Raw genomic sequence first — 26,059 nt, forward strand, 5'->3', positions numbered from 1 at the left:
AAGTGTGAGAGGCAGCCACACCTGAAAACATATGCCTCAAAGTTCTAATTTTTCTGAAGAATTAGGTAAATGCTTTGTGAATGAACATGTGATGCCATGCTTTCAATTACAGGGACGAATCCTAAATGACAGTGAGCTTAAATGATTTGCTACAGTGAACTACTGTGCTCCAAGGAAATCAAACTTCTTCAGCTCCAGGCTTTCTATGATCCCTCTCTTTAAGGAGTGATCTCCAGATTTGTTCAAAGCTGGGGAAGTGATATACTAGCCACCAGCACTGATCAGTTAACATGCCCATATTATCTTCAAAAGTTACTCTGGTGGGGAGGGAGGAGCAACTAGATAGAAAAGAAGACACTGGTTTCAGAACTAGTTAGCTGAATTCTTATAATCTCTCTTTAATAGAATCCTGGACTAAAGTTCAAATGTAGGCAATGTCCTTGGAAAATGGCGGAAGGACGTCAGCTTTTTATAGAGAACAGTAATTGTTGGAAACGGCACTTCTGCTGTTTAATACTTAGATGAGTCCTAAGTGTAATTGTCCTCAATAACCAAATATGCACCAGGAAACATATTCTGCCTTAATAATCCACTGTTTACATACAAAGGAGGGGTCATGCAGATTGCTTTCCCTTTATCACTGGATTATAACATTTCCGCATGTATTATTTTAGAGAGATATAATTATGTTTATATGAGAATAGTTAATCATTTTATTTACACATGTGCCTGTAATTATAAGTAACCCCATGCTGATGTCAAGAGGATACTCAGTATAAATAAGCAAGTGCTTCCCAGCAAGCAACTAAAGTCTCGGGGAGGAAAACCCCTACAATAGGTCGTGGGTAAGTTCAATTGGTATGGTAGTTTTTCCATACAAAACCAGAGGATTTTAACAAACAACAGAGCAAATAGCAAAGTAGAGTGTACTACTTACTCAATATGGTGTGTGAGTTTTGGGCAAACTAAGTAATCTCTGAGCATCTCAGTTTTCTCACATGAACAATGAGGAGAACATTGTCTATCCCCTAATTAGCTATAGGAGAGTTTTAAGTATAAATTAGCATCTCCAAAGTCACAAGGTAGAAGTTAGAAAGTAATTTACCAGCACAATATTAATCAACCTACACCTCTCCAAAGAGAGTTGTAATCAAATACATGAAACTGTATTTTCTTTTTCTAAAGACATTTTTCAAGATTGTTGCCAGTGGCCAGTGATAGCAACCTCTTTGAATCCTGTAGGACAAGGCAAAAAGTTGTATGAACCACGGATATCAGCAGGGGGAAAAGAAAGGTCATCTTTGTTATTTTTTTAATTGGAGTTAAAAAAAAATAAAAATAAAAGACCAAATTTCAAACCTGTATTACATAAGTGAAGCCATTTAAACATTCTCACTTTCAACTTTTAACCCACCAACTGGGGATAATAATAAATGTGATGCAGGTATGTAGTGAGGATTCTTTTTTAAATTTAATTTAATTTAATTTAGAGTCAATTAATTAACATATAGTATACTATTAGTTTCAGAGGTCGAGTTCAGTGACTGATCAGTTGCATGTAACACCCAGTGCTCATTACATCACATGCCCTCCTTAATGTCCATCACCCAGTTACCCCATCGCCTGCCCCCCTCCCCTCCAGCAACCCTCAGTTTGTTTCCTAGAGTTCAGTGGGGCGCCTGGATGGCTCAGTGGGTTAAAGCCTCTGCCTACGACTTGGGTCACGATCCCAGGGTCCTGCAATCTAGCCCTGATTCGAGCCCTGCATCGGGCTCTCTTCTCAGCAGGGAGCCTGCCTCCCCCTCTCTCTCTGCCTGCCTCTCTGCCTACTTGTGATCACTGTCTATCAAATAAATACATAAAATCTTAAAAAAAAAAAAAAAGAGTCTCCGTAGTGAGGTTGTTTTTATGTGAAAGCACTCTGAGTCCTAAGCACATCTGAATCATTTTAAGTTAATCATTTTAAAAGTAAAAGTAAAAAACATACCCAATTAACCTGCTGTTTGGCTATTTAAAAATAAGTTAATTATTTTGGTTTCACTGCTTTTGTGACATAAGTGACTTAGTGCTTTAGCAGAAGATACAAACAACCTGAAGCATACACTGCAGTGTTTATTAAACTGTGGTCCTTAGAATATTAATTTTTTTGTTAACAGAAGTAGTCTCCCTCCCACCTATCTCAAATTTAAAAGGGTTATATAATCAAATGACTTTGAGAAGCCCTAAATTACCCAAAGTTTGACAGATTCTTAAACTTATTCTTTCAGAATAAATCCTTGCAAGAGATTTTTAACATCCCAAGATTCCTCAAATTCTTCAGAGCATATTTAAGCACACAGGACTTACTTGATCATAAAACCTCCCCCCTCCCCACAATCCCCTCTACATACATACTGTTTTTCTAAAACATCTATTAATAGGTCACAAGACGTAGGTAAACCTGCGTAGGGAACCCTGGACAAATGGGAGTGATTTCCATTTTAGAAACATTAAGTATAATATGAAGATTATCAACTCTATTGCTTCAGCGTGGGATGGATCGTTAAGTGACTCTAAACAACAGAAAGCAACAAAATGCTGAATTAAAATTGTAATAAGCTTTCCAAAATGTAATAATAACACTATAACGATTTTCCATGGTGTAGAAAAGAAACAAACCACAGTTGCCAAAAGCGGTCTCAAATGGCTTATGTTAAAGATCCTAACTAATGTCAGTTGAACATGTGAACTTTGTAAATACCGTTGAATCCTAAAGTGCAAAGGTCGTTCAAAAAGTCTTGATTGCTACACTGGTGAGATCATATCGACCTAAATGCCGAGTCCCCTGAAAGGGGGACATCTCTATAAAAGATACCAATTTATTTTTCTTTATAGCAAATGTCACTACCTGTAAATACTGTGTTTTTATTTGTCCAGGACAATGAGGAAGGAGCATGAGAAAGATAATGTAATGATAATGGAGACATCAATGGAACTAAGATGGGTTAGTGAAGCTAAAAATTATCCAATAGATCACTTGTCCTTTATTCTAAAGATATGAAAAAACTGAAGCCTAGAAAGGATAAGGTTGGAGAGTCAAAAAAGTGGCAAAGTAGACTACAGATGGTCCTGACTTTTGATGTTTTGACTTTATGATGGTATGAAAGTATGCATTCAGGAGAAATTATACTTCAAAATGTGAATTTGGATCTCTTCCTGGGCTGGCGAGAGACTGTCCTACACACTCTTGTGATGCTGGGCGGGGGCTGCAGCCGCAGCTCCCAGTGGCCATGCCATCAGGAGGGTCCACAACTGATATGCTTACAATCATTCTGTACCCATACACACATTCTGTTTTTTGCTTCAAGTATAGTATTTAATAAATTACATGAGCTCTTCAACACTTTATGATAAAATAGGCTTTGTGTCAGAGGACTTTGCCCTAATGTAGGCTAATGTAAGTGTTCTGAGAACCTTTAAGGTAGACTAGGCTAAGTGATGACGGCCGGTGGGTTAGGTGTATGAAATACATTGTCTACTTATGATGGATTAATTGGGATGTGACCCCATCTGAAGCGGAGGAAGATCTCTACGTAATAGTCCTTTTAGCTATACTCCCATTCCAGTGCTCCCGCCAGGAAGCAAATAAGAGCTCTTCAAATTTGAAAGAAAGGAGCCAGTACGATTGTATCACTCAACAGATACTCTAGCTTTCCCCTAAGAATCAAAGTCTATTTTTATCAGAGCCAAAGATTAATCCATTGGGTTACATGAAATGCTATCAACATCCTGAAAAATAGAGCCAAGTAAATAAAACAAAATAAATTCTCATGCGCTGCCATGAGCAAAAATGTATCCCACTCAGTTTGATTTCCTTAGGGACTTCCATGCAATATTTATACTTACTCAAACTTGACAGATTTCTTTTGATAAGTTTTCACACACTAATTGCTCTGGAAGTGACAAACAGTTCCTGTCCCATTGGCAATTTGTAACAACTCAGTAAACAGATACTTGGAATACAATATTTAATATATTATGAAGCTTCTGATGCTCAATTGAAAAATACTGAAACTAGTTATGTGATACTTAAGAAGGACCTAGTGATGGTTTTCTGACTTGTAGCATCCAAATCTACAGGAAATTAACTATAAAACTTCACCCTAACTTGGTTCTTTTTTCCATTTCTTTGGGCCAAGGGCAAAGAACGCCAGGTTATTCATTTTCAAATAAGACATCAATCAAACAGTTTTCACATTTAAGCATTCATTGAGCAAATTCACCCTGTGATCAGAGTGCTTTGGATGGATGCTCTTAACGTGTTCCTGTTGCTAATTTCTTTCTAGAGTTATGTTATGCTTCATGACATTCTGAGTCCTGTCCCAGGGGTAGACAAATGTCAGTTTTCAAAGATGCCTTTCTTAATCCTCAAAGTTTCAAATGTGAAAGGAACCTTAAGATGACCCCGTCAATTTTACAGAGTTGGAAAATTAAATCTGGAGAAACTACATGCGTGGATCACAACTACACATTTGGTAAGTGGGTAGTCACAGTATTGGAAGAGCTGATTCTGTTAGGAACCCATATGTTCCCCTCTGAATTTATTTTGGAGCTAGAAAAGATCAGTTTTCCTTATCTGTAAATTTCCTCATCTGTAGGTGAGGGAGTACAACTAGGTGATCTCTAAGTATCTTTCAGCATTAAAATCCCACAATTCTCTAGGTGTAACATCAAATCCAACATCCTAATTTGACAAATGACAAAGGGGGATCCAAATATACTGAGTAACTTGCTAACAATACATAGGTGTTTACTGACAAAATTAGAACTAGAACTTTTTCTTTAAATTAAAAAAAATTTTTAAAGTAATCTCTACCCCCCAGTGTGGGGCTCAAACTCATAACCTTGAGACCAAGAATTACATGTTCCACCAACTGAGCCAGACTGATACCCTCAGAACTAGAACTTTACACACATGCTCATGTGTGCACGTACGCACATACACACACACAAACACGCATATACAAATACTACACTATGGTTATTTGAATTCAGCTCCATTGTGTTATGTAGAAGAAAGATAGTAAAATTAACAGTCAAGATATCTGGATTCCAGTCTTTCGGCTATAACCATTTTTACTTTGGTAAATTATTTAAATGGCACAAGAGTCTCCTTATTTTTAGATAGTTTTATCAACATTTAGTCTACTTTTTATACAGTGTTTGGAACTAGAGTTTAAACTGAGATAGGGTTCTAAGCAGGTAAATGTGAAAAATGTATCTTAAGTGATTCTACAAATAAACTGGGTTAGACGAGTACATTCACTAGTTTAATTCTTGGCCAAAGATTTACTAAACACCAACCTTGCACAAAAGCATGGAGCTCAGCTCAGCAATGGGAGTGAACACAGGGATTAGATCCTGTTGGTAGTTTGCCTCGGCAAAGGGAAAAAAGGCATATCTCAGTTCAGAGATCCCTGATTTGTTGTCAAAATATCTGGACTGAGTCTTGGCTTTAGCTTATCGGCTAGAAAGTAATTTCCATTCCTTCGTTTTCTCATCTGAAAAGTAGAAATAATAAAAAGAATACTTGCCCTGCCCAGTCACACTGAACATCATACATGTTGATGTCAACTTTTGTGACTATGTTTTTGTTTTTGCTTATAAATGGATTGATGAGTATTTGGTCTTTCTATTAACTCAGGGAAAGGGAGATGTTATAAATTTTAGAGAAACTAAGAATGGTACCAGAAACCTTGAGCACTAAGCAGGCGCTAGTGATTCTGCATCATTAAACAGGTGGCAGGAGAGCCTTGGAGAAGAGGGTATTGTCATTTAAAATATTTGTGTTATTCCAAGAGGAAGTGGCCAAAAGACTGACTTCTAAGTGACGATGCATCTGGATAAGACCTCTAATTATATTAAGACCCTAAATGATCCATATACAGTCATATTTGAACTGTCATATAGTCAACAGCATTTTGTGAAACAGAAGGAGAGAGGAGGTATCTGGAAAAAGCTGAAATCTGAAGGGCTGAAATAGGACAGACACTGTACCTTGATTAAGTACAACACACACCAGTGGGCACTGAATACCTCCAATGATGACCATGGCCCTTTACAATATAGGTTGCGTTGTAGCTCAGAGAACTTGGTTTAGACAATCTGCAGCAATAAGCAGGACTTGTCAGCGTTCAGAAATTGTTTCTCATGAGAAAGTGATGCTGGGTGGAGTGGGGACAGCATGCATCTGTCCAGCTGGACCACCAATAGCTACTCCTGTACCCACAGCTGACACCGGTAATTGACTCTGCCCTACCTCGATTCATGATCATTGTCAATACAGTGCTTCATATAGTTACCTCCAAGCAGCTGGTGCTGGCACGTAAGGTCAAAACTCTTTACCATCTTTGTAGAAGTGATTTAGGAGAAATGAAGTGGTGATCACACGAGGCAAGGATTAGGCAAGTGCTTAATCCCATGCAAACTAGTGGCAAGCACTTCTAAAAATAAGCCTCCTGACTATTCACTCAGTGTAGTCAATGATTATCTAGTACATGCTCTTTGGTCACTCAGATGAGGAAGTGGAGAGATGGGAAGTAAGATGGAAAAAATGGACATTTTCTTCTCAAGTATATAGACTGCATATTGCTCTTGTGTATAACTTATAGTCTCCTCCATTTTATGGGTTACTTCTTGTTTTCTTGCCTCTATTTTATTGAGTAGATTAAGCATTTTTGAAGGGCATATATGTTCTTTAAAATTCTGTAGGCTTAAGTTAAGGAATTTAACTTGAAGGCAATTTAATACATTGTCTCGCTCATAAGCCAAATAGGAGTATATATGGAATAGATATAAAACTCACACAAATCTTAAATGTATAAGGAAAGGCTTCAACAAAATCATATACTTGTAGCTGATTGCTTCAGGATGTGTTCCCACATTCCTAGGGGGACATGCTGACTCTCCTTTGCTCTCAGAAATATATCAGAAAAAAAGTTTGAGAAATATTGTCTAGGTCTGATGTCAGCAAACTTTCATCCACGAAGGGAAAAAATCCATATATTTTTTCTACAGAACAGCATCCTCCTCGTGAGCACTTTCAGACTCTTAAGTAGAGGCTGGGAACTGATGGCACACAGAATGGATTTAGCTGGCATAAGCATGCATGTCTTCTATGGTTTTGCATGCTTTAAAAACAGTAAAAATCAAATAAACATCTCCATATTGGGACTTTCTTGAAACTCAAACGCAACTCTCAGTTATCAGTCCTCAAGAGGAATTAGAGAGGTTCAGCATGGCGTCTGCTACACTAACGGTTCTCTAACTTGAGTGAGCTCAGAATCACTAGAACGCCTTGTTACCACACAGAATGCTCCAGTCCACATCAGGTTTCTGATTCAGAAGGTTGGGGTGGGGACCAAGGATCTGAATTTGAAACAAGTTCTCAGGTGGTGGTCCTGCTGCTGCTGCTGCTGCTGGCCTGGACATCATCCTACTTGAAGAAACACTGCTTTAAAGGACTGAAACACATTAATCTCATTCCATCAGGGAAACCACTGGCAGAACTGAGTACCGGCTTGCCATTTAGGAGAGAGCAGGTGGTCTCCATTTTGTCACAGTTTCTACCAATCCCTACTTCTTATACTGGCCCACATGGCTCGGTAGGCAATTTAGCTTATGACCTGTTTTGGAATACAGAAGAAAGCCATAGAAATGGCATTGACACTTAGCTGCATGTTTTTGTTAGCATGAAAATGGTACTTGAGAATATAAATGTGAGCTAATGGAATAAAGGCAGGGGTGGTACTGAAACTACACACGGTCAACAATAGAGCTTTGTACATCTGTATCAGCAGTGGTGCAGCCCACTCAGCATAGTCAAACCGGCAAGGCTAGAGCGGAGACAGGCAACTTGACTGGACTATCAAGGGCAGATAAAAATACTGCTCATTGGGATTAAAGGGTACTTGTTTCAGTTATTTGTTAAAAATCTGGCATTTAAAGAAATCAAAGGAGCCCGATGTGGGACCCGATCCTTTGATTTCTTTAAATGCCAGATTTTTAACAAATAACTGAAAAAAAAATAAAATAATAAAAAAAATAAAAATAAAGAAATCAAAGGTATCACCGTATTTGATGAAGACCCCAAATACAATATCCATAGCTCATTTGGTAAGTATGCTTGCTTGAAGCATAGATACCTTTGACAGTCACGTATAAAATACTTCAATGTGAAAACTGCTTAACAGTTAACGAGAGAGCTATCAAAGTTCAATGCCCCATTCCAGAGAGAATGTCACTTTCCCTCAGGTGGAAAGTAAACAGAAGAAAATAAGATCTAACTCCTTCAGCTTAATGCTTATGTCCCCTTCAACAACACCTTCTGCCTGATTTCAGATTCTCTCTAGGAATGTTGGGGGAAGGTACTGTTGGAGGAAAGCATAGCCAATCAGTTATCCAAATCCCGTGGATTAGAATTTCACGGGATTTTTTGCTTCTGTGCCCATCTCACCATTACCTGTCATTGGCCTAAGACCATCCTGCCATTTTGCCAACTTTCCAGGCCAACCCACATACCATTGCCAGATTAATTTGTCCAAAGAATAGTTTTGGATCATGTTCCTCCTTCCCACACAAGTCCTCTGTGATATCCACTGCAACTTGGATCAAATAAAATACATTAAGCTAGTAGGCAAGTCCTTCCAAAGCAGGACTTCAAATCATCTAGTTTTAGCTTTCTACTCCTCTCTCCATGTAAGTCCATTTTCTGGGGGTGTACTCTTCAAGCTAGGCTCTGCAAAACATCAGAGAGGCTGATTACTTTGATTACTTTGTCATACAATACATATCTATTCCCTCTGAAGTCATCTTTAAATGCAAAGATAAGGCATTGCAGGAAGGCTCTGCCCACCTGTCTTGGCTTTAAGCAGGGAGCTCTGTTTTTTCACTTTTTTGTGATTTAGCCTTCCAACAAAACTGTATTTGGGGGAGCCTGGGTGGCTCAGTGGGTTGAGCCGCTGCCTTCAGCTCAGGTCATGATCTCAGAGTCCTGGGACCGAGTCCTGCATCGGGCTCTCTGCTCAGCAGGGAGCCTGCTTCCCTCTCTCTCTCTCTGCCTGCCTCTCTGTCTACTTGTGATTTCTCTCTGTCAAATAAATAAATAAATAAAATCTTTAAAAAAAAAAAAAAAGAAATGTTTGTCCTGCTAAGTAGGGTTGCTTAAGGTAGAGTGGAAAAACAGTAACTGATCCCCTGATGTGCTCTATGCTTTTCAATTCTCCCTGCTTAGGCTTAGGTAATCTCTCTCAGGATGCCTTCCAACTTCTGCTTATCTCAATAACTACCTTTTGTAAAGAGCCATTTTCCCTCTTGGAAAATACATGTGGTCTCTCCTCAACAACCAAATGAGCCATGTGTTTCTTTTCTGCCTCATGGCAACTACACAGTATTTCACACATTAAAATTTTGTTTTTCCTTTATTACAATGGCTCAATTGCTTGTTTCTTCTCCAGATAACAGATTTGAGTATTACTTATGGACAAGAATACATATGGCAGGGGAACATATGCTTTGTCCCTCACATTCCATAATCAACTTAGTGAATATTAGTTGAACTGAATTGGAATTCCAAATGTTACAAGTTTCCTAGAGCAACAACTCATTACTGAACTCCAGGCCAAAAGTATTAGTGAGAAAGAAGTTATCTGTAAAGAAGAGAATACAATGTATCCATCAGACCACTGACTGCAAATCAGAATCACTGAAATTAGAGGACAGAAAATCTATAACATCAGAACCCACATTTTCTTTTTTGAGATTTTATTTATTTATTTGACAGGGAGAGACACACACACACACACACACACACAGAGAGAGAGAACACAGCAGAGGGATTGGGAGAGGGAGAAGCAGGCTTCCCACGGAGCAGGGAGCCCGATGTCGGGCTAGATCCCAGGACCCTGGGATCATGACCTGAGCTGAAGACAGATGCTTAATGACTGAACCACCCAGGTGCCCCAGACCCCATATTTTAAAATCAGAATGCCTAAGTCTTTTCTCTAAAAACAAACAAACAAAAACAAAAACAAAAAAACCCTTCCCCCCTTTTTTTTCTTCTAACTCTCTGATGCAGTTTTACTGAGTTTACAAAATGGTAGTAAAAGAAGATGACTAATTCATAATCTTCCAAATACCTAAGAGAAAGACTCAGTAAAAGCAGAGAGGTAGGCATGCAGAGATGGCTAGCCCATATAACACAACAGGCTAAATGACATGAGGCAATGAAACCAGATGACACCTGTGTGGCCTGGCAAGATTGTGGGTACTTGAAAGTGGCAGTCATCCCTGGACTACAATATTTACTTGTAGGAGGAAATAAACTTGGATTTGGTGAGCCAGATTTTCATATCTACCCTTAAGTAAGGCTTTGTCTTACAAGTACATGAGCAGAACCAAATTTTGACATTTCATAACACTCTAGTATTCATTATCTCATTTGTTGCCTCTATCCGTTTTTGGAAATAAGTTGAATAAAGATTATTTCCATTGGAGTGACAGGGAAAATGAGACATAGGAAAACACGTGATCTATTCTAGGACCACAGAGAAAACCAGTGGAATTAGATTTAGGATTGAAACGGTACTTTGGCAAAGATTCCTCTTTCCATGCTAGAGCCATTGCCACAGCCACTTTTAGCTTAATTGAGCCAGTAACAAGGTGGGTGCAGGGGTTATCATGACTGACATTGCCAGGCCCTTTGCTGAAATAACTACAATGGGAAATGTGGCAGGGATCAGCACCCTCCTGTTTGCTTTTGTATGCCACTCCGGTACAGCACTCAAGAGATGTTCAGAATTTCAGGGAACTTGGTAACCAGTTAAATCTTGAAATATCAGGATATACAGGTCACTCGTATATCAACATTTAAAGATATTTTCTATGAAAGGGCCCCACAAATCATCATTAATGCAATTTGTGCTTTTTGTCACAACATAATCAAAATCTGTCTTATTAATATAGGCTTAGCAATTTCTGGGGAGAAAGGAAAAAAATACTCAATGCGTGAACGAAATGCATTTGTAGGAATGATTAAAAATTTTGAGTAAATGGTAGAAAATGTCAGTTAAACTCTAATTATATACATTTTTAAAAGGATTCAAGCAGTAATATGACTAACAGAACAAGTTTTCAAGCAATGTCACCAACTCCCACGCAAGTCACTAATACACAGCCTTTTCATCAGATTATTAAACAATTCTACACCCTCCTCAATTAAAGATGTGATCAAAATTCAAACAATTGACATTTAAATTCTGAGCCTAAATTAACCCTTAATCAAATCTGCCAAGCAAATACTAGTTTTCATTGTAATCCAAGATGCTTTTTCGCACCTCTTCTCTGTATTTTGCCAATGATTAACTAAAACGAATAACAAAAGCATTTGGCCTTGTGGTCTATTAAAAAACGTTCCTAAACAGAAGTATTTATTTTTATTTATGCCTTTAAAAACAAAAAAGATGTTCACTGACATATTATTTATACCTTTAAAAACAGAAAAGATATTCACTGAAAAGATACTCAATGGTCAAGTTCTGCCTTGAGATGCGGTGGACAGAACCAAAGGAAAATTGAATCGTTCTTGAGTTTTTCTTCCCTATTTGCCTTGCCATAAAAAGCAGGCTTCTCTTCTTGGCAATACATCTTCAATTGGTTCTCATAGTACCAAGCTGTCATTCTTTAAAGGTTGGCCACAGGAATCGGGATGAGTCTTGAGCTAGACCAATCCGATTACCTCATCCCCTAAGGCACAGTGTTCAAGAAGAGTCATATGATGCAAACCAGCCAATCAAAAACTTCTAAAATTCAAACCCCTGCAAAAAGGGACCATTTTTCCTCAGGTATGGAGATTCTGGGGCTGCACAGCAAAGTGCCTTCTGCCCATGTGCAATGTGCTATGGACAAGCGGGTCTGAGAGGATAAACCCAAGACTCAGGGCTGAGAGGCAGAACAAGTGAATGCAGGTGGCATCTGAGTTACCCAAGAAAACCAACTTGGAGGGAGCATTCTTGTCTTTCATATAACCTGCTTTTTAAAAATCAGTAAATCTGTTCATTAAAAAAAGTTCCCTAGTGGATCCTGAGTTTCTGTCCTCTATGATCAAGTGTCTTGACTACTATAAACCCTTGTCATCTCTTTTTCTAGTTAGAGGCTGATCCCACCTCCCCTCTTCCATTTAGCAGTGTCCTCTTCTTACACTGTTCTAAGTCTCCTCTCAATGTCCTTTGAAAAATAATTGTATACTAATCTCCCACTCCACTTACTACTTAAAACTGACTCTTAGAAATAGTGGATTCTTACCAATGACTCTTGTATCTCTTTTACGGTAATACAGCAAAGACAGGGGGCTGGGGAGGGAGGCAGCTTTGAGAGGCGTTTTCAGAGAAAAATAACATCTGCTAACCACAGTTTTTTATTTGGGGTGTGTGTGTGTGTGTTAAAATTAAATCTCCTCACCTGAGGTATTTTAAGAGTATTCTCTATGACTGGTCAAATATGTACCCTAGCATTTGGAGTTAGACATATCTCTCTGGTCCTATAGTCTTACTTTGCCATTTCTGTAAGACACAGGCTACTTAAATTATCTCAGAGTCAATTTTCTTATCTGAAAAGTGGGGATAATACTACACTTTATAGGTGGTTGAGAGGATCAAGGGCAATGCTGTAAGCTAAGTGCCTTATTACAGTTAGCACAGTGTCCAGCATATACAAGCACTCAATATTTATTGTTATTATTGATAAAGGATTGGAAAAATAACTATTTGATGATCTATATATTCATTCAACTTCACTGTAAAGATCCATTCTAAATCATCCACTTATATTATCTGACCAGATCAGGGTTTGTGATTAATAAAGCTACAATGACATTTTATCTTAGTATAGTACTCATTTTTCTGAGATTATTTTCATTTATGTTAATCATTTGGTTCATCTCTAGGAGGCAATATCTATTTTCCAGGAAAGGAAACTGAGAAACACAAAGAATAATGACTTATTAAAACTTAGCGTTAAAGAAAACTAACCCCCAAAATTAAATCTGACCATTTGGGGCGCCTGGTGGCTCAGTGGGTTAAGCCGCTGCCTTCGGCTCAGGTCATGATCTCAGGGTCCTGGGATCAAGTCCCACATCGGGCTCTCTGCTCGGCAGGGAGCCTGCTTCCCTCTCTCTCTCTGCCTGCCTCTCCATCTACTTGTGATTTCTCTCTGTCAAATAAATACATAAAATCTTAGAAAAAAATAAATAAATCTGACCATTTGTACAGTGCTAGTATACTTATACTTGAAGTAGCAAAATTATAACTTAAAACTAATTTGTTCTCTCAGCTTCTAGAAACTGAGGAAGAGGGCGATGATAAAGAGAAGTATGTTAGGTAATAAACAAATGCTGTATTTGGGAAACGTAGCAGCAAAGTTGTATTTAGAACTCATGTATTACAGACTATAGCTGGAAAGTATCCTAGAGATCATCTGTCTATCACTCTCCTTTTATGAACAGGGAGAGGTACCTAGGGAGGAATTAACCTTTCTTGGTTTGGTTTGGTTTGTAGTTAGCAAGTGACTAGGCAGCACTTGGAACCCACGACCTTGGTTTTTATACCCACTGCTCTTTTCTCATATAGTGTAGTAGAAAGACAGTAGGGGAGGAAGTGTCCTCCATCTCCTTTTGTGATCTTGGCCAAATCACTTAATCTCTCTAAGCCTCAATTTTCTCACATGTAAAGAAGGGATAACCCTCACGTCGGAAGCCTGATGACCGAATAAGACCATATACGTGAAAACGATTTGTAAACGAGAAAACACCAAGCAAAGGTGAGAAATCATTATTAGACAGGGAGTGCAAATAGATTTCAACTTGACTGAGGAGCTCTCCCTAATTGGTATTGGCTCTCCAGAATGCTATGTTAGGGTTCTGAGGATGCGATGAGACCTGAGGCAAAAGGAGACAAATTGATCTAGGATGTCCATCGGGGTATGGGTATCAGGGTGACAAATAAGTAGAATGCTACCTCTGCATAAATGAGTAGGCTATGATGGGAAGAGGAGAGCCCTGAATGAACAGGCAGACTTTTTTTTTTTTAATATTTTATTTATTTATTTGACATTGATCACAAGTAGGCAGAGAGGCAGGCAGAGAGAGGAGGGAAGCAGGCTCCCTGCTCAGCAGAGAGCCCGATGTGGGGCTTGATCCCAGGACCCTGGGATCATGACCTGAGCCAAAGGCAGAGGCTTTAACCCACTGAACCACCCAGGTGCCCCCAGGCAGACGTTTTAAAACCTACTTTTTCACCTCTCTGTCCCCATAAAATATAAAATTCTACAAAATGGATATACTTTACCATTTTGTAATTGCCATGCGACTAAATGAAATAATATATGCGAAAGAGCCCAAGATGCATTAAAGTAAATCCAGTAGAGATGGGTTAATATTATGATAGAGTTAAAAATCACACATACGGGGCACCTGGGTGGCTCAGTGGGTTAAAGCCTCTGCCTTTGGCTCAGGTCATGATCCCAGGGTCCTGGGACGGAGCCCCATATCGGGCTCTCTGCTCAGCAGGGAGTCTGCTTCCTCCTCTCTCTCTCTCTCTCTGCCTGCCTCTCTGCCTACTTGTGATCTCTGTCTGTCAAATAAATAAATAAAATATTTTTTAAAAAATCACACATACAAACATGTCTTACTCATAGAAAATACCTCCTCTATGTGGATGAAAGTGAAAGTTAATTACCCCTCTACAATAGTGGCAAAACAATACAAAACTGATGTTCTTAAGTAAATGTTTGTAAAAATACATTTTACCCACCTTCGATTTCAAGCATTTTGCCTGTCACTTTAAATTGGCTAAATGTTTGACAGATGTTCAATAATTGACACAGCTTATCTTCCTCTCCCAGGCTCTTTTCCTACTCAATCGCCAGCATTTCTAGTTGCTATAGCAACTGTAAACATTAATGATTATTCTGACATGCCAAGGGGATTTAAACACATTCTTAAGTTAAAAGTTCCCTCGGGGGGAAAAAAAAAGAGTTTATCCATCTCTGGGAAGATGGAAAATATTATATGATTTAAATTCCTTGGTTACTGCATCTATTAGAGCTAAATACACAAATCTGCTTCTATAGTTCCGCATAGGTAATGATTTTTTTTTTCTCCTCCCTGACCAACAAAAGGAGGTGTGGGGAATTGAGAAAATCAGCTTTCTCTGATGAAAGGGAAAAATAATTTATCTAGATAAATGATAAATAACAGAAGCTGGTGAGGAGTTTTGAAAGAAGGAAACTGCCTGAAGTTTCGTGATAGAGCACCCTGATTCACATGGACCTGGGTGCAAGTTTAAGTACTTCCACTTACAGCCTTAGTGGTTTCAAGAGTAAAACCGGAATGATGATATCTATCCTAACCACACATGTCACCCTAAACTGCAAAATGTACAAAATACATGGGGTCATTACTGTGTTTTGTGAGAAAGTAAACAATAGTCTGTCCTTCGGAAGAAACTGAAGATAAACAGAAAGATAGGAACATACACAACATTTATTTCAAGCTGGGGGCCCATGAGCCAGATGTTCTCGTTCCCATGCCTACCAGATAAAAATTTTTTCAATGACTGCCAACATTCAAAAATTGAAAGATTTCCCATAGAATTCCACATTTAAGTCTTCTCATGAAAAACCGCAAGGCCAAGCAATGTTGACCCTCTGTTTCCTCAAGGCAGTTACTGGCCAGAGATGCACAATGGCTCATCTATTTGAAGGGATCATGAGGAACTCCACCTTACCCACATTATCTTTTTTAAAATTTAATTTAATTTTTTTAGTGTTCCATGATTCATTGTTTATGCACCACACCCATGCAATACATGCCCTCCTTAATACTCACCACCAGGCTCACCCCCCGCATCCCTCTTTCCTCCAAAACCCTCAGTTTGTTTCTCAGAGTCCACAGTCTCTCATGGTTTGTCTCCCCCTCTGATTTCCCCCAATTCACTTTTCCTTTCCTTCTCCTAATGTCCTCCATGTTATTCCTTATGCTCCGCAAGTAAGTGAAACCATATGATAATTGACTCTCTGTGCTTATTTCACTCAGCATAATCTCCTCCAGTTTTGTTTATGCTGATACAAAAGTTGAGTTTTCTTCCTTTCTGATTGTATACATGGACCACATCTTTATGCATTCCTCTGTTGAGGGACACCTTGGCTCTTTCCACAGTTTGGCGATTGTAGTCCTTGCTGCTATGAACATTGGGGTACAGATGGCCCTTCTTTTCACTACATTTTATCTTTGTTACCCACATTAACTTAATCATTTACATTCTTACCTGCCTGGCTCTTGGAGAAGATAGTTTTCAAACTGACTGAACCCCGTTCATACATGCAGTTGTAAAGCCAATCCCCACCATTGTAAACCAATCCCCACCATTCTGTACTCCTTGCTCTTCTTGTACAACGCAGAGGGCAGCTAGCATCTGTGCCTTCACCTTGTGGAGGAGCACAGGATAACTGCATCTTTTCCCTCTGTCACTGCATAACTCCTGAGGTCCAGTGACTGACTAGGGCAAGCATTAAGGGAAAATGGAAGGTCAAAAGAAGCCATCAAAATCTTATCTTTCTCTATGTGTACACTTTCTCCCCCTTTAAAAAATTATATTGTGGCAAGATATACAAAAAATTTACCATTTCAATGTTTACAGCTCAGGTGGCATTAGTACATTCAAATTGTTGTACAACTGTCACCTGGAACTTTTCATCCCCCAAACCATGACTCTATATCCATCAGGTCTAGATTTGAATCGCTCAATCAACAAATATTTCTATGTACCTATAATGTGCCAGGCATTCTCCTAGACACTACGGAGCAGAATATAGGCAGTAGGGATACAGTTCTAGGGGAATTAGGTTTCCTGAATGCTGCTCACTTTTCCAAGACAGTTTATCTTGTGATTAGTGGTATATACCTTTCATCTCCTGAAATAACTCTTTGGGGATGTGCTCCTGGACTGCAAGTGCGCCTTAGTATGTAGAAGATGATAACTGGACATTGCTTGTTTTGGTGCTTGGCTCACCCACACCTTGTAAACTCATCCCCATTTTTCAGCAGGCATTGTTTCTCATCCACTCTCAGTAGATGCTATGATATGAGTCAGGCTTATCCTCATTCTGGTTCCAGGAATGAGCATATGTTCTATGTCTACCTGATTAAAATTCTGTCCAGCACCACCCCATAACCTCCAGTCACCATAATTAGTTTAGTGGTGGGTATGTGACTCAAGCTGGCACATGAGGTCAGTTTTGAAGCTTATGCTAAAATTATTGGGAATGAGCCATGCTCTTTTTGCTGGGGTTATCATACAGCAAGAGCCAGCCTGAGGAAACTAGAGCCAAAAGACAGATAGACAGATTCCTAAAACTATCACTTAAGAACTAAAACCTATCTGCATTGAATAGGAATTTTATGCCAATAAATCCTCATTTTTGTTTAAGCTTATTTGAATTGGATTTTGACACTTGCAACCAAATAGATCTTGATAAGAGAACAATTAGACAATAGAAATAATATTGGAGAGTGTTATATCATCTTAACAAGTAACCAACGGTCAATTGTATGATAACTCCTGGAAATCTGTTCTCAAACTCTATCTTCTTAATTCTCTTTGAAACAAAAACTATTCACCTTGCTCCTGACTAATTCTGCTAGTACAAAACTGCCCTAATACATCCTTGTCTTCTCTGCTTTCATTCTTTTTCCTCTGATGTCTATTCGACCTCATTCTAACTAAAAAACATGTCATCTAAAAGCTTATGTTAAAATTTTAGATATAATGTTGCATTTGCCATTGTTAGTAGGGTGATGTTGGGTAAGTCAGTTCAACTCAGAGTTGTTCTAGTAGTCAAGTTGGCCCTATAAGAGTATGGAGATGGGGAAGTCAGGCATTGTTATTTTCTAGGGGTATTTCTGTAGCTGATCTCTTCTGATGGATGATGGTGAAGATTCAGGACAGAGGGTAAGGATGGAGTGAAGGAAAGTCCTTTTCAATGAAGGCTCTGAGCACAAGCATTCAATGTTCATCTGTAATTTGCTAGGTGGCCAGGTGCTGGCACACTCTGTACAAGACAGACACAAATGACAGAAAATCACATATGGATTGGTTATTCTGCAAAGGAGGGCATGTGGCACAAAATTATTTTCAGCCAGCTTCAAAAACACAAACATACCAACATTAGCTATAACGGACAAGAGGCATATAATTTTAGCATCCCTGCCACCCTGCAGATTGCAAATTGCTAGGTCAACATGGATTAGCTGACTCTCTCTTATGATGCCTGACCCTAGCTATAATTTTTCAGCTTGTGGCAGGAGTTTGTATTATTTTTTTTTGCTCTCCATGAGCTTCTTAACTAAGACCTGTTGAGCAAGGGGTGATCTCAGTCTTTGGTAAATCTCTGCTTGTGGATAATTGCATGTAGATAGGCCTTAGTGACCTCAAAGGTGATAGGTGCCAAGGACACAGTTCAACTATCAGAAGAAACTGCCAAGTCTAGCCCTTGAAACTTTTGCCTTTTCCTTCCTGAATATGATAAAAAGATGAGAATGATAAGGGTGTAATAAAAGGACTCAGACCAGAGAACTATGGTCAACAAGCTAAGAGTATATAAAAACGGGACTGATTATAAGGAAAAACAAAACAAAACAAAACAAAAAACAAACAAAAAAACATGAGTACCCACTCTATACAGCAACACTTGAAACACATAAGCATGAAATACTGGTTTAACTGAATTTAAAGAGGCATTCTATGCTAAAGCCACGGGGACAAATATATTGGGGAAATAATAAGTTGAAAAAAATTGGGTACCTTTCTTCACTACAGTACTTCTTCAAGTCCTTGAGCTGTAAAATCTCCAAGAGGAGAATTTCATACACAGCATTTCCCAAATCAAGGAACTGCCCCACACACCCTTAAAGTATGAGAGTTGGTTACTGGAAATGTAAAAATGGCATTTCTATTACCATAATGTCATAACGATTCAGAAGCCATTAATTAAAATACATAATTAGCTCAGCAGCCTTTAGTTGGTATTTATTTTGAAAAATCTGTTATAAAAGATATAAATGAGAAGTGTAAGAGGAGAGGTTTGAAGCAGAATTCAAGTAGAAGAACTCAGAGCAGATACCATGAGGAAGGCAGATCTTAATTCTTAACATGTCATCTCTAAGTCATTTACTCTCCTTAAGCCTCATGCATAAAATAGTACTAATAATTTACTTTTCTCAAAGGGCTTTTCTCAATATATCACCTACTTTGGTATTGTCAACATGTCTGTAATGGGAATGTAATTCCTAGTTTTGAAAAGGGTTCTCAACTAATGTAAAAACTCTCTTGTCCTATACTCTTGGAACCTAGTTGGTTGATTAGCTTAAAAAGTTACTAAAAGTGGGAAATCATGAAAAAAATGCCACATTTACATCATAACATTTTATCCAATTAAATTATCTGATATTATTTATTTATTTATGCACTTTATATATTTCTATATATTTATTACTCATTAATAAATTCTTATTTAGATAATTAAAGTATTATTTGTCAATCTTTTGATATAGGAAAAATGTACTCCTTTGTCTTCTTGTTTCTTATCTTACTATTTTTTTTTTTTAGTTGACTGTTGACTGGGGTTGATGTTATCATTTTTACCTAAACTACACCCATCATTCCTGGGACTTGATTTTGTTAAAGTAAGACATGTGAAACTACAGGAATACAGAATCCTACTAGAGTTTAATGACCCTCTGCCCCAACTTTCATAATTATCTTGCCCACAGCATTTTTATTTTTCACTGACTTGCCTTTATTGAGTCTTTCCCAAAGGAGTCCAAGTAGTTTTTGTAGAAATGACAATTCTTTCCTTTTTATTACATTTCATTAGTTTATGTAATATTTAAACTAAATAAGTACAACTGGCTTAAACAGGCTTAGGAACAAAAACAACTGATTTTTGGCAAGTATACAACTTCATAGGGAGGAACAAAAGGATATAGGTTCACTTGATTGTAGCCTACCCAGCCATGAGCCTACAGCTTGCCACAGGCAATCGGCATTGTTCATGACAGAAGGAATGGAGAGAATCTCTTTATTCAGAAAGTTAGGTAAGCGGAGGTGGGTTGACAGAGCCTCTATAGTGCTTTAAAAGAAGCCATATTCTGTTTTATTGCCCTGTAAGCAGACTCTGGCTTATTAGACCATGTAATTATATCTTAAATCTCTGCATAGGCTTCCTATAGAAACACTGCAGGTTGACTTCTAACTGGTTGGTTCCAGTAGGGGAGACTCATGGTGGGACCTGATGGGCGGATGACAGACCAATGACTAATGAATATGGAGAAGGCAGTTTTCTAGATATCTCAGTTGTGAAATATAGATGATTGTCCAGTCTGAATACAACAGCGCATTTCAACCTTTCCACTGATGTACCTGAATAATGGGATATAACACTCACTCTGAAGAGGCAGGAGACAGATCCTGAAGTAGTCTACTGCAAGCCAGGGGTTTATATTACATATTTATTCTTTATTCTTCTTCCAAATTCCACTGGCTAATACATTTATGGTGGTTTTAATACAAAAAAAAATTTTTAAGATTTTATTTATTTATTTGACAGAGAGAGAGATCACAAGTAGGCAGAGAGGCAGGCAGAGAGAGGGGTGGGGAGCAGGCTCCCTGCTGAGCAGAGAGCCCCATGTGTGGCTCGATTCCAGGACCCTGAGATCATGGCCTGAGTGGAAGGTAGAGGCTTAACCCACTGAGCCACCCAGGCGCCCATTAATACAAAATGTTTTAAAATACGACCATGAAATTCCTCAAATCTGTTAATAAATACAGTTCTTGGAAAGGAGAATATACCACATGGTGCCAAACACAATTAAAGAGAAAAAAAAAAGGCAATGAAAGAGATGGTACTATTTTAGAAATATCAGGGAAGGAGTGAAAATGACCAGAGCTTTAACATGAAAAGGTACAGGCCATGAAGGTATCTGGGAAATGGGAATTTAAACGCAAGTGAAAAGCTATCACAAAGGCCCCACTGTAGGCAGGGACATGTTTACTGTCTTTGAGAAACAGTATATTGCTGCAATATCATGAGGGGGGGATGATGATGGAGATTTACCAGGGATTAAAGCTAGTGGAGGCTATTAGCCCCCTAACGGGGGGTTTAGGGTTTTTTCCTGGATCAGATATAAGACTTTGGATAGTTTTATTATTTTATTTTTATTTTTATTTTTTTTAAAGATTTTTTATTTATTTGTCAGAGAGAGAGAGAGGGAGAGCGAGCGAGCACAGGCAGACAGAATGGCAGGCAGAGGCAGAAGCAGGCTCCCTGCCGAGCAAGGAGCCCGATGTGGGACTCGATCCCAGGACTCTGGGATCATGACCTGGGCCGAAGGCAGCTGCTTAACCAACTGAGCCACCCAGGCGTCCCTTTATTTTTATTTTAAAGATTTTACTTATTTGACAGAATGAGACACAGCGAGAGAGGGAACAAAAGCAGGGAGAGTGGGAGAGGGAGAAGCAGGCTCCCTGCTGAGCAGGGAGCCCAATGCTAGGCTTGATCCCAGGACTCTGGGATCACGACCGGAGCCAAAGGCAAATACTTAACAACTGAGCCACCCGGGAACCCCTGGACAGTTTTAAGCAAGGAAGAAACATGAGCTGATTTATATCTCAAATTCACTATTTTTCTATAATATGGAGAGGGGTAGGAATTGAACCAGGGACCATGGTTGGGAGGTTGTTACGAAATCCAAGGTAGAGAAGATGGGAGCTTGAATGAGGGTGGCAGTTGTCGAAGTAGGGAGAAGTGGTTAGAAGCAGGGTCTATTTTGAAGGTACACTGGAAAGGGCTTGTAAATAAGTTGGATAGTGGTGGAAGAAAAAGAAAGTAATTAAGGATTATGTCCTAAATTTCAGTCTTGAGTCATTGCATAAATAGAGCTGTCCTTTCCTATGATTGGAAAAACACTTAGGAGGATCAGAGTTAGTAAGAAGATCAAAGCTCAGTTGTGGCCATATTATCTTTGAGATAACTGTTAGGCAAACAAGCAAGATGATGATCAGACAATGGTTACACGAGTCTAGGATTTAGGAGGGCGGGGTGGTGAAGAGAGACATTTGGAAAATATCAATATAAAATTGGTATTTGAAGCCATGGGTTATATGACATTATTAGAGAGAGAGAGAGAGTGTGTGTGTGTGTGTGTGTGTATGGATATATAGATATATATATATATTTATATATATAATATATATTATATATATATTTCTATAATATATATATATATATTATAGAAAAAGGTCTGAGACGTGAGCCTGAGCCTGAGGGTACTTAAAATTCACTTTAAGAAGATGGGAAGAAAACAGGAAAATGAGATACCAGACAAGGAGACTGAAAGTTGACCTTAGAGGCCCAAAGAGACTTTGTATTTGTGTTAAGGGAGGGGGCAGAAAGCATCCATTGCTACAGCCACTATCCAAGACCAAAACACTAATGTCTCTTGGTCAGACTATTAAAATTACCACATTTTTGGTCCCTCTTCACACACTTCTGCCCTGCTGCAAGCCATTTCCCACATCTTGAGTTATATTTTCAAACTATGAGCGTAATTACCTAAAACCTAATGGCTTTCCATTATCCTTGTGTCAGAGAACATAATCCTTTAGACAGCTTCAACAATGCACAGTGAGAATATTTTAAACGTTGAATGAAGGCTCAGTATTTTCTCTTAACTAATGTATTCTGGAAAACAATGACGGGGGGTGGTTTCTGTATTTTTTATAAGCTTCAACTGGATAGAAATGGTTCTTCTGTTTTTACATCATATATGTCAATGTGACCTAGTTAATCCTTTAATAGCTAGCTTTCGACACCTTTGATCAGCTTCTTACTGTGATATAAAAGATTAGATCCTATTCCTAAGAGTAAATCTCCTGTGGAACATTTCCTTGGTGAAATGTTTAATATTGTGGTCAATGGAGGAAAATGAAATTCCTACAAATGCCTGTGTTATCATGAACAAGAACATTTCTAATAACTGTGCTTTCAACCTATTCCCTTCTGTTCCTAATGGATATACCCTTCCTATATAACAAAGAGCCTCTGACCACCCCACCTCCCCACAACAAAATGAAAAGATTTCTTCAGGAAGGACTGAGCAAATAACCAAATCCTTAGGCATTGGCCAAATACAGACTTGATGTTGAAGCCTAGTTGGGAATGGATAAATTCCTTTATTCAATGCTGTTTACAGAACGGAATTCCTGATTTTGTCCCCATAAGATTGATGAAATTGTAGCAGAAAAATAAAAACAAAAATAATCCTAATCCTCTTTCATTTGTAAATTCTCTACCACAGTACATTTTCGTGGTGATGATGGCAGAAGAAGAAAAATAAAGAGATTTGAGTGAACGCAGAATAGAAAAGCATAACATGAAGCAATTTTAACTGGGATTGTATCAGCTGTGACTGTAAGGGCCTATTTAGCAAAGAGGCTTTCATTAAAGTTAAACTGTCCCGGCTCCCCTTCCCCCAGGGGATTCACTTAAAAACAAGTCCTGGAAACTAGTTCCAGGTAACAAAGTCCAGATACAAGGATGGATCAGGCCAGGTGGAGGCATCCGATCAGTGGGGGGGTTGCATACTGTCTCCCTAGCCTCCAAGGAGTATGGGCCCCTGCCCTTTGGGAGCCTTTTGGCGCCAATCCTAATCAAGGTGTAAAAGGCTGGTTCAAATGTCTACTAGGGTAAATTGTAATTCAATTGGTCACCTAGCATCACTGTGCCGCTTTCTCTGCGTGTTACAATTTCATTGGCCACCTCAGTGTGGCCAGGCCCAACCACATGGCCTTTGCTCTATAAAAGTCTGCAAAGCAGGGAGGGGTCACCCTCTCTTGTAAGAGGCACAGCCCCGAACATTCGGTTAGATTCTTGATGCTTGGCGCGAAATAAAGCTTTGCTTGACCTTCGCTTTCTATCAGTCTTGCTCCTTTAATCACGGACCCGTTATTGGGACATAACAGTGATGATACAATCTCTGCACTGTATTAATATATCAGGCATCTGAAAAACCAGTCTAAAAGCCAAAATTCACCAAGGTGCTACTTTTTAAACCCAATTTCTCTGGGCAATGCAAACAAAAGCAGGTATGTTGGTCTAAATTCTATGAGAGTTAGCATCATTTTTCTGAGCATCTTTGTTGGGAAATCTTGTCCAACAATGGACATTTAGGCTTGAAAAGACTCCTGAGTGTTTTATTCTGTTTGGATTTTCACATGATAAAGAAAAGTAGAAAGGGAAGGGAAGAGGAACTTCCCTGACATTGAGCATATGAATAGGAAGCATCACATCATGTCAATTAGAGAACAGTAACAGCATCATAGAAACAGCTTTTCACCAACTTTAGGCAAGATTTTATTCTTCTACTTTAGCTATGATGTAGATCACACAGACAATTGCTAGAATCCCAGGACCCAGGTCTTCTGTTTCCTGGTTCTTTACTCTTACTTAAGTATTCTCACTTAAAAATTGGGAGACTTAACAGTTAAAATATCTGGACTTCTAGCTTTTCTGAAACAAGAAAAAGGATGAGAAGGAGGTGGGGGGCAGTGAGGAGGAAAGAAAAGGATGCGAAGGAAGAGAAAATAAAAAGAAAAAGATCTGAGCTCATACTCCTACATGTTAACAGTGTATAAAGTGTTAAAATCCTATTTTCTTTATAAACAAACTTATATTAGGTTAACTTTCTGGCTTTGGTTCCCCAGAAATGTGATAAAGGTTAGATGTCAGCGAGGTGACCAGGCACCAGTGTTATAGTAAAAATAACCCAGGATTGGCACCCTGTATCAGGCTGAGAGGAATGCAAATGAACCATACACATCTGGTGGACAGTCATTGTGTTAGGTTTCCCTTAATGTGGTGACTTTCATCATTGGACCCCCTCATAGGGTCTTTGGAGGCTATGACTATAGAAATGTTGCAAGATATTTTTGCTTCTTTTTAAGACATCAATCTTCTGGGTCACCTGGATGGCTCAGTTGGTTAAGCATCCAACTCTTGATTTCAGCTCAGGTCATGATCTCAGGGTCCTAAGATTAAGCCCTGAATCAGCCTCCATGGTCGGGGGTGAGGGGGGGATCTGCTTGGGATTCTCTCTCCCTCTCCCTTTCCACTCCCCACTCCTACGAGTATGTGTGTGTGCATTCACTTCCTCTCTCTCAAATAAATCAGTAAATCTAAAATTAAAAAGAAGATACGGACCTTCTAAGTTAGAAGTCTCGAGGCTTGCTACATGAGTCTCAAAACTTTGTTCTTAAAACATGACTGTGGGGACAAGAAAAAATCTCCGAATTGCTGTTTTGACTGCTCCCAGATTCGCACTGAAGAGAAGGTCCTGGCCCTGCTCTTTCAGCACGCACTCTGTCCTGTCCTTATGTGAGCCAGAGGCCAAGTGTGCTCCATGGTGATCAGGTCTGTTTGACTGCCTAATTGACCCTAAGAACCCCACCAGGATGCACCTGCACCTTTTGGATGAGATACATGTTCTCTAGTTCACAGAGCCTTCACCATTCCTTATTACCTCACACCTAGCTTTTTCAGGGTAGTCTCCAAAAGTTTTAGAGTGCGTTTCCAGATTCTGGATAAGGTAATTCATTGTTACAGTAACTTGACAAGTAACTTGTCAAGCAAGGGAAGTACTGAGCATCTTAATATGGATGAGATTTAGAGAAGTAAATATCATTCACCTACAGGGGTCTAACATATTTCTGTTTTGGTCACTTGTTTGTTCTTTCTTTTGTATTTTGGGCAAAAGCAAAAACCTGCCATTCTGGCCCAGTGGGCTTCCAATTTTCATTTTTCTGTCCCCAGTTTTTTATCTGCTTCTGTGATAAATTAACAAATAATCCAGCCAAAATCTTCAAGGCCATTTTGATTTACTTCGGAAAATTCTTTCTCAACTATTAATTGGAAA

At 38.9% G+C, this 26,059-nt stretch overlaps 1 protein-coding gene across 7 annotated transcripts in view; it reads right to left on the reverse strand.

Moving 5' to 3' along the window:
* Positions 1–26,059, reverse strand: part of CNTN4 (contactin 4) — a 952,026-nt gene that overhangs the window by 193,238 nt on the left and 732,729 nt on the right. The gene's annotated exons all lie outside the window — the stretch shown is intronic.

This window comes from Neovison vison, chromosome 6 (assembly GCF_020171115.1).
Source record: "Neovison vison isolate M4711 chromosome 6, ASM_NN_V1, whole genome shotgun sequence".
NCBI lineage: Eukaryota > Metazoa > Chordata > Mammalia > Carnivora > Mustelidae > Neogale > Neogale vison.